This window comes from Borostomias antarcticus, assembly GCF_949987555.1.
Source record: "Borostomias antarcticus genome assembly, chromosome: 31".
Lineage (NCBI taxonomy): Eukaryota > Metazoa > Chordata > Actinopteri > Stomiiformes > Stomiidae > Borostomias > Borostomias antarcticus.
Genome location: NC_140264.1, coordinates 2,837,839 through 2,844,372, shown reverse-complemented (window position 1 = coordinate 2,844,372; position 6,534 = coordinate 2,837,839).

Below are 6,534 nucleotides of genomic sequence, written 5' to 3'. Positions count from 1 at the left end.
GAAAAACATATCAAATGAATATGGCTACACAATTAAATGTGTAATGCATAATCAAGTTCACAGACAAACTCAAAGAAAATGAGTGAAATTGTTTCTCAAGACTGACGTGGGGTGGGACTAACTACAGTGGCCCTCAAGGGTCATAAATCATCCCCTCATCCTGCAGGTCCTGAGATGGAGGGAGAGCGCCCCCCAGTGGCAGAATCACCACATGACTATCACACCTAGTGAACTATGAATTTTGATTCCAGACCCAGACACACACACACACACTGAGGGTTTTTGTGGTGACTTACTTTCTTTCTCTCTCTTTCTTTTTTCCTCCCCTCTTTTTTCTTCCCCTTCCCCTCTTTCTCCCCCTATTCTGTTCTTTACCTGTTTTTCTTCTCTCTCTCAACAGGTTCTGGAGAGGAAGAGAAGAGAGGGAGATAGAGAGACGGAGGAGGGAAAGGAGAGGGAGGACAGGAGAGAGAGAGAGGGGGGGTATATATATACACATATGGAGTAACTAAATTACATGCATGGTGTAAGGACTGAGGAGATCAGACCATGAGGAGAAATACTTCCAAATATCGGAGTGAGGAGAGGGACTCTCAACGGAGGACAGAACAGAGGAGAGAAAGCATCAGAAAAAGGCTGGAAAAGAGGGAGGTAGAGAAAAGAAAAGAGGGAGAGGACGAGAAGATAGAAGATGGGAAGACAAAAGAGAAGAGAAAAGCAGAGGGACCAGAGAGGAAGAGAGATGAGAGAGAGGCTGGGATGAGGAGAGGAGAGAGAGAGGCTAAGAGGAAGAGAGACGAGGAGGAGACAGAAGAGAAGACAGAGGAGAGAGAAGAGAGGAGAGATGAGGGTGAGGCTGAAAGGAGGAGAGACGAGGAGGAGACAGAAGAGAAGACAGAGGAGGACAGCAGCGGAGCTGCATCTGATGACCAGAGAGACTCAAGGTGAGGTCAACTGATATCAGTCAGATGCTATCCTGTCAATGTGTCTAGAAAGCTACAAAGATTCCTACTAGTTTGCTGTTGAAATGAAACCAAATGCCTGTTTTCTCATTTTCAGATCATCCTCCTGTCATGACAAGCAGAGAGAGACTAAGAGGAGCGATGAACTCAAAGGTAAGGTTGCATATTGAACACTGTGGGGCGAATTCACTAAAGCAAATTGCGCCCGCTAATTGCACCATTACATTGCGCGTCAATTGCGCCAGCTATGTGCTCCGTTTTAAAAACCTATTCACTAAAGACATTGCGCTAATAATATCCCAGCGCAAACACGCCCATTCGGTGTTTGCGGTTGAGTGCAATTTGCTGCTGATATAGGAAATGACTATAAATACTGCGCATACAGCGCATACAACTCGTATGCATATCATTGGACGATGGCAGACAGAAAAAGAAAGATACGATTTTCAGACAGCGAACTTGAAGGCCTCACGGACGAGGTTCAAAAACATCAAAAACATCCACAAAAAATATCACGACTGCAGCAAAAAATCATATTTGGGGTTTAATTTCCCAATCAGTCAGTGCCATTTGTGTGTGTAAACGCGGAAGACTGCAAACGGAGGTGGAATGATTTGAAAAGACGAACAAAGGAAAAATTGTCATTTTATGTTATGCAAGTTGCAGCACGATGATCTGGCATACTTTTGGGGGAGTGTATAACATTGCCCCACCGGTATGATCTAGACATCTAAACGGCTTTTCAGGATTCCAAATGTGCACTCAATCACACCGCGCGTCCTGATGTGAGCCCGGTTGTACGCCGCCTCCCCTACTAACACAGTACGTAAAACTGACGGGACACATTGGTGTAATTGTGGTAACTTTGCGACGTCACCAGCAGCGGACCTAGCTGACACCTAGCTGACACTTGCCTTTTCAGTCGCAAAATAACCAAAATAGCCGTCCTCAAGTACACTGTAAGGGAACGTAGCCGCCACTGCTGCTTAAATCCGTAACTACGATGTAATTAAATAACGTGACAATGTGGTTAGATCACAGTCCCAATCTGACTTTATTGGAAATGTGTCACAGTGGGTCAGAACATTTGTAAATTACTTAGGTTTTAAAATAAATTTAGAAGTCATACAGTTACAGAATTGTAATAATGAGGAGAAATCCTGCATGTCTGTTTTGTGTGTAATTTCTCATTTACAGTTAATATTAACACTAAAGATTTGCAGTCTAGGCCTAATAAAAAGAATGATAAAAAATATGCCTATGAATAAAGTCCTAATTTTGCAACCTAAATGTGAGCAATGAACGCTGAGCATTGAACGTAGAATGCAAGGCATTGGGCTACTAGACAAACAAGTTACACACTCTGTGCCAGTAGGTGGCTGTATGCACATTAAAGTTGTTTGCGATCCGCCACTAAACCCAGCGAAGGAGAAGAAGAACGGTAAACTTCCGCCCCGTTTGAGACAGAAGGAGAACACGCTACCCCGCGACAACACAGTTCATGTAAGTATCTCAATTTCAATGTATACATACATACTATGTATTTTGGTATCGTCCCAGATAAAACACCAACGTTATGTGCAAGCTACCCTATTGTAATGATTATCTATATGCAGATGCTCTTTCCAATGTTAGCTAACTAGCTAGCCAGCTAACGTGATTAGCCTTTTTCGGGCATGGTGGAGTCTTCTGGAGTCTAGCACGTTCGTACTGTTTCATCGCTTGGAATACAATGCGATAATTAGCTTACTCATTGATTTCGCATTAACCCACGACACCGTTAGTAGGTGTTTGTTTTTAGGCATTCATTTTTCCGAAGTTAACGTTAACAGAACACTAGAAGCCCCAACAACGGAGCTAGGCTAGCTAGCAGGATTTGTTATAGCAGCCATCTTGGCTCATTTTGTTACAGCAGCCATCTTGGTGGATTTCATGTTACTCTTAACTGTTGAAATGGTTGCTCATTCTGTCAAACGGGTAAAGAATTGTGTACTACGTTTTCACTCACATACAAATCCAAATTTTGCATAATAGGTACTCATGATGTGGACTACTAATAGAGGCGCTAAGACGGGGACAGGCGTGGCCAGGGGCAGTCCTGGGACAGCACCACAGGCTCTGTGAGTCTTGTTCAGTTGAATGCCCTCATGAGTATTAACAGAAGAGCACCATATACATATGCACACATACACTCTAACATGTCGCTCTCTCCTCAGCTCAGCCCAATGGTCTCTGATGGTTCTGTCTGGCCAGCCCTTAGGTGGAGAAACACCTGATCATCAATAAAGGCACACGTAAGTACAAATGCACATACGTTTCCATAGACGGGATAAACAAAAGGGAATATTGATATTGAGTTAATGTTAGCGGTAGACATGTGAGATTCATAAGACGCATCACTGACGCCAGTGACGCCACAATATCAGGGAAATTGAGCAATTGCTTCCCTGTAGTGCAAACTTGCAAGATTCGCTCAGTTATTAACCCTTCTTGCCTTTTTTGTTGTTGGTTTTCTCTCTCCTCCTTCCTCTCTGTGCAGTTCTCCTGTGTGCTGAGCCGCTATCCCATGTATTGCCACTGCTGACAGGGTAGAGCTCAGCCCCATGCAGAAGTGAGTGATGAGGAGAGGGAAGATCATTTTCCCGTTTTTTTCCCCTCCAGTTTTAGGAACCGTCTCAAGAATGTGTTCCCCACTTTTATGCCTTTAAATCAGGGTTGGAGTATTCCAGGTGTGTGGCCATGGCCATGAACACCAGTAGAGGAGGGAACCAAGTGTCTCATTCTCTCTCCACAGTTGTGTGGTTGTAACCCCCCACTAGCTACATATTCATTCAATCTTTATTTAACCTCGTGAATCAATTGAGAGTAAGCTCTCATTTACAATGACGTATAATCACTCTATATTTGAACTTGTACTACAGGTGAGATAATCCTTTTTAATGGTCTCTCTCATTCGCTCTCCTAGCTGTGATGTTAAAGACTTGGGTGTTCTCCTGCTCTGAGTGCCCATTCTCCTATACCTCCCAGATCTACCTCCACAAGCACATCAAGAGGAGCCATGACAACCTCTGTCTCTGCTGAGGAACACACAGAGCATTATGAAGTAGCCAGTGCCTTGGCGAAGGTGTTTGAGCAGCAGTCATCAATGGATTAACTCCCAAGACACAAGGAAGAGACAGCGCAACACACGCTATGACTCCAGTGACGAAGGTAATATAATAGAGTGCATTCAACAGTCCCAAAAGAGTACTACTTGAGTTGACTAATCTGAGCTAATTTACCTCTACTATATGTTCCAGTGCCCAGGCAGCCGGTCGGCAGAACTCAGACCAGACCAGCTATGCCAGGTGCCAGAGCCGGAAGGCCATTTTGTAGCCATCTGCGTAAAGTTACTGTTGAATTGCATAGCTGAATTGGTCATTGTTTTAAATCCAGTTTAACTATTCATGTCTTCCTCTCTGCTTTCCAATAGTGTATTTGCGTCCTGTACCGCCTAAGATGGCTTGTGCTTCATGTTGCCCGCACCGGTGGTCGCCATTTTGTAGTTACTGTTGAATAGTATAGTTGAATTGGTCCTTGTTTTAAATCCAGTGGTCGCCATTTTGTAGCCATTTGCGTAAAGTTACTGTTGAATTGCATAGCTGAATTGGTCATTGTTTTAAATCCAGTTTAACTATTCATGTCTTCCCCTCTGCTTTCCAATAGTGTCCTTATGCTTATGTGTTTAACCTAAGTTCGTTTTTTTGTTTATTGTGCAGAATGTACTGCGTTGTCGAGTTTCTGGAGGAGGGTTCTGTGGCGGCTGTCCCAGTGTCGTGGCTCCGGGAAGAGGTAAGCGACCAATGTGGTTTCTGATAAGAGTGCTGTTTTCCGATTGTACAGGGGAGCAGGTACTAACAGTTATCACTCACAGGGCAACTTGTGTTACTGGACGGAACACAAAAGCAGCCAACGCATTAAGAACAACGTGGAACCAAATCCTGCCTGGAGACTCCACAAAGTTCGCGTGTTTAAGGACTCCAATACTCGTAAGCTGTGTTCATGTACACTGTTAATCATTATTAATTATTCAGAGGAAATAAGATGGTTGAAATGTATTGATTATGGTACTTTCTACACAGCGCTTTATGAAATAGCCAGGGCCATGACGAAGGTGTTTGAGCGGCAGTCGTCAATGGAAGACCAACAAGACACAAGGAAGAGACATCGCAACACACGCTATGACTCCAGTGACGAAGGTAATATAGTTAAGTTAATTCAACAGTCCCTAAAGAGAACTACAACCTAAAGAGTGACTAATCAGAGCTAATGTACTCCTCTAGATGTTCCAGTGACCAGGAAGCGGGTCTGCAGGGGGTCTGACTCCAGTGGCGAAGGTAATATAGTGAAGTTCATTCAACGGTCCCAAAAGAGTACTACTTGAGTTGACTAATCTGAGCTAATCTGATTTTATTTACTCCACTAGATGTTCCAGTGCCCAGGCAGCCGGTCGGCAGAACTCAGGCCAGACCAGCTATGCCAGGTGCCAGAGCCGGAAGGCCTGTCCTGCCAGTTATCAATGCAGGTATACATGCATGCATGTTTATGTTGGTGAAATGGCTATGCATATTTGCACACTGACAGTTAACTCAGGGTTTTCTGAAGACTCATGTACTCAGTTCACTAATTCGCTCATCTCACTACTTGGCAGTAGATGTTCATCGCCCGGGTCCTGTGAGCCCAAGCCCTTCAGCCCTTCAGACGTAAGGAAATGTTTAAGTAAATGATTGTCTTTATGTTTTGCAGACACGATATCTGAGTTCAATTGGCGGCAAAGATCTGCCAGATGTGGTCCGGCGGGTGCTGTCAGCCGTAGCGATACACAGAGTGTGTGGTGTGTGTACAGCGTCCATGGGAAGAGGGGGAAGAAGCCTCTGAAAGAGATGACCCTCTACAATGTCATATTACGTAAGGGATTGTTCATATTTTCGCAAAATAATACATTGTCTTTGCTTCATGCCATGTGATTTGACACCATTCCATTTTTGGTTAAAAGGTGCAGTTATGGCCTGTAAGCCAAGTACCACTGTGACAGAGGTGTCTGCCCAGCTGCAGGAGATGCTGAAACATGCCCCTGCTCGATGCAAAAAGGTATGTGATGTCAGGCAGTTAATTTTCTCGTATCCAGTGACATGGCACGCTTCCAATGAACGTATGCGACTTGCTTTTACAGCCATTTCATTATGTCCTTAGGCATCTGATCCAGCCCAGCTGACCTCCCCAGCCCAGCCCCTGACCGCAGCTCCAGCCCTGACCACAGTGGAGTATTCAGATGAGGATGACCTCTTCTGCCCAGACCCTCGATTCAGATGTGGGTGACCCCCAGCTCGTCTCCCTAAACCTGCCTTTCCAGCCTGCCAGGATGGATGCCTTTTTTGTAAATAGATTTTGTAAATTTTAACCTTTTTTTGTGGGATACAACGGTCTGTTCCCGGTCTGCCTGCCACAGAATGCGCACTGTTTCATTTTTGTTTTTAGAACTTTTGCAATTGTCAGATAATGGGTTGCTAGCCAGAGCTTGTACATGCTTTTT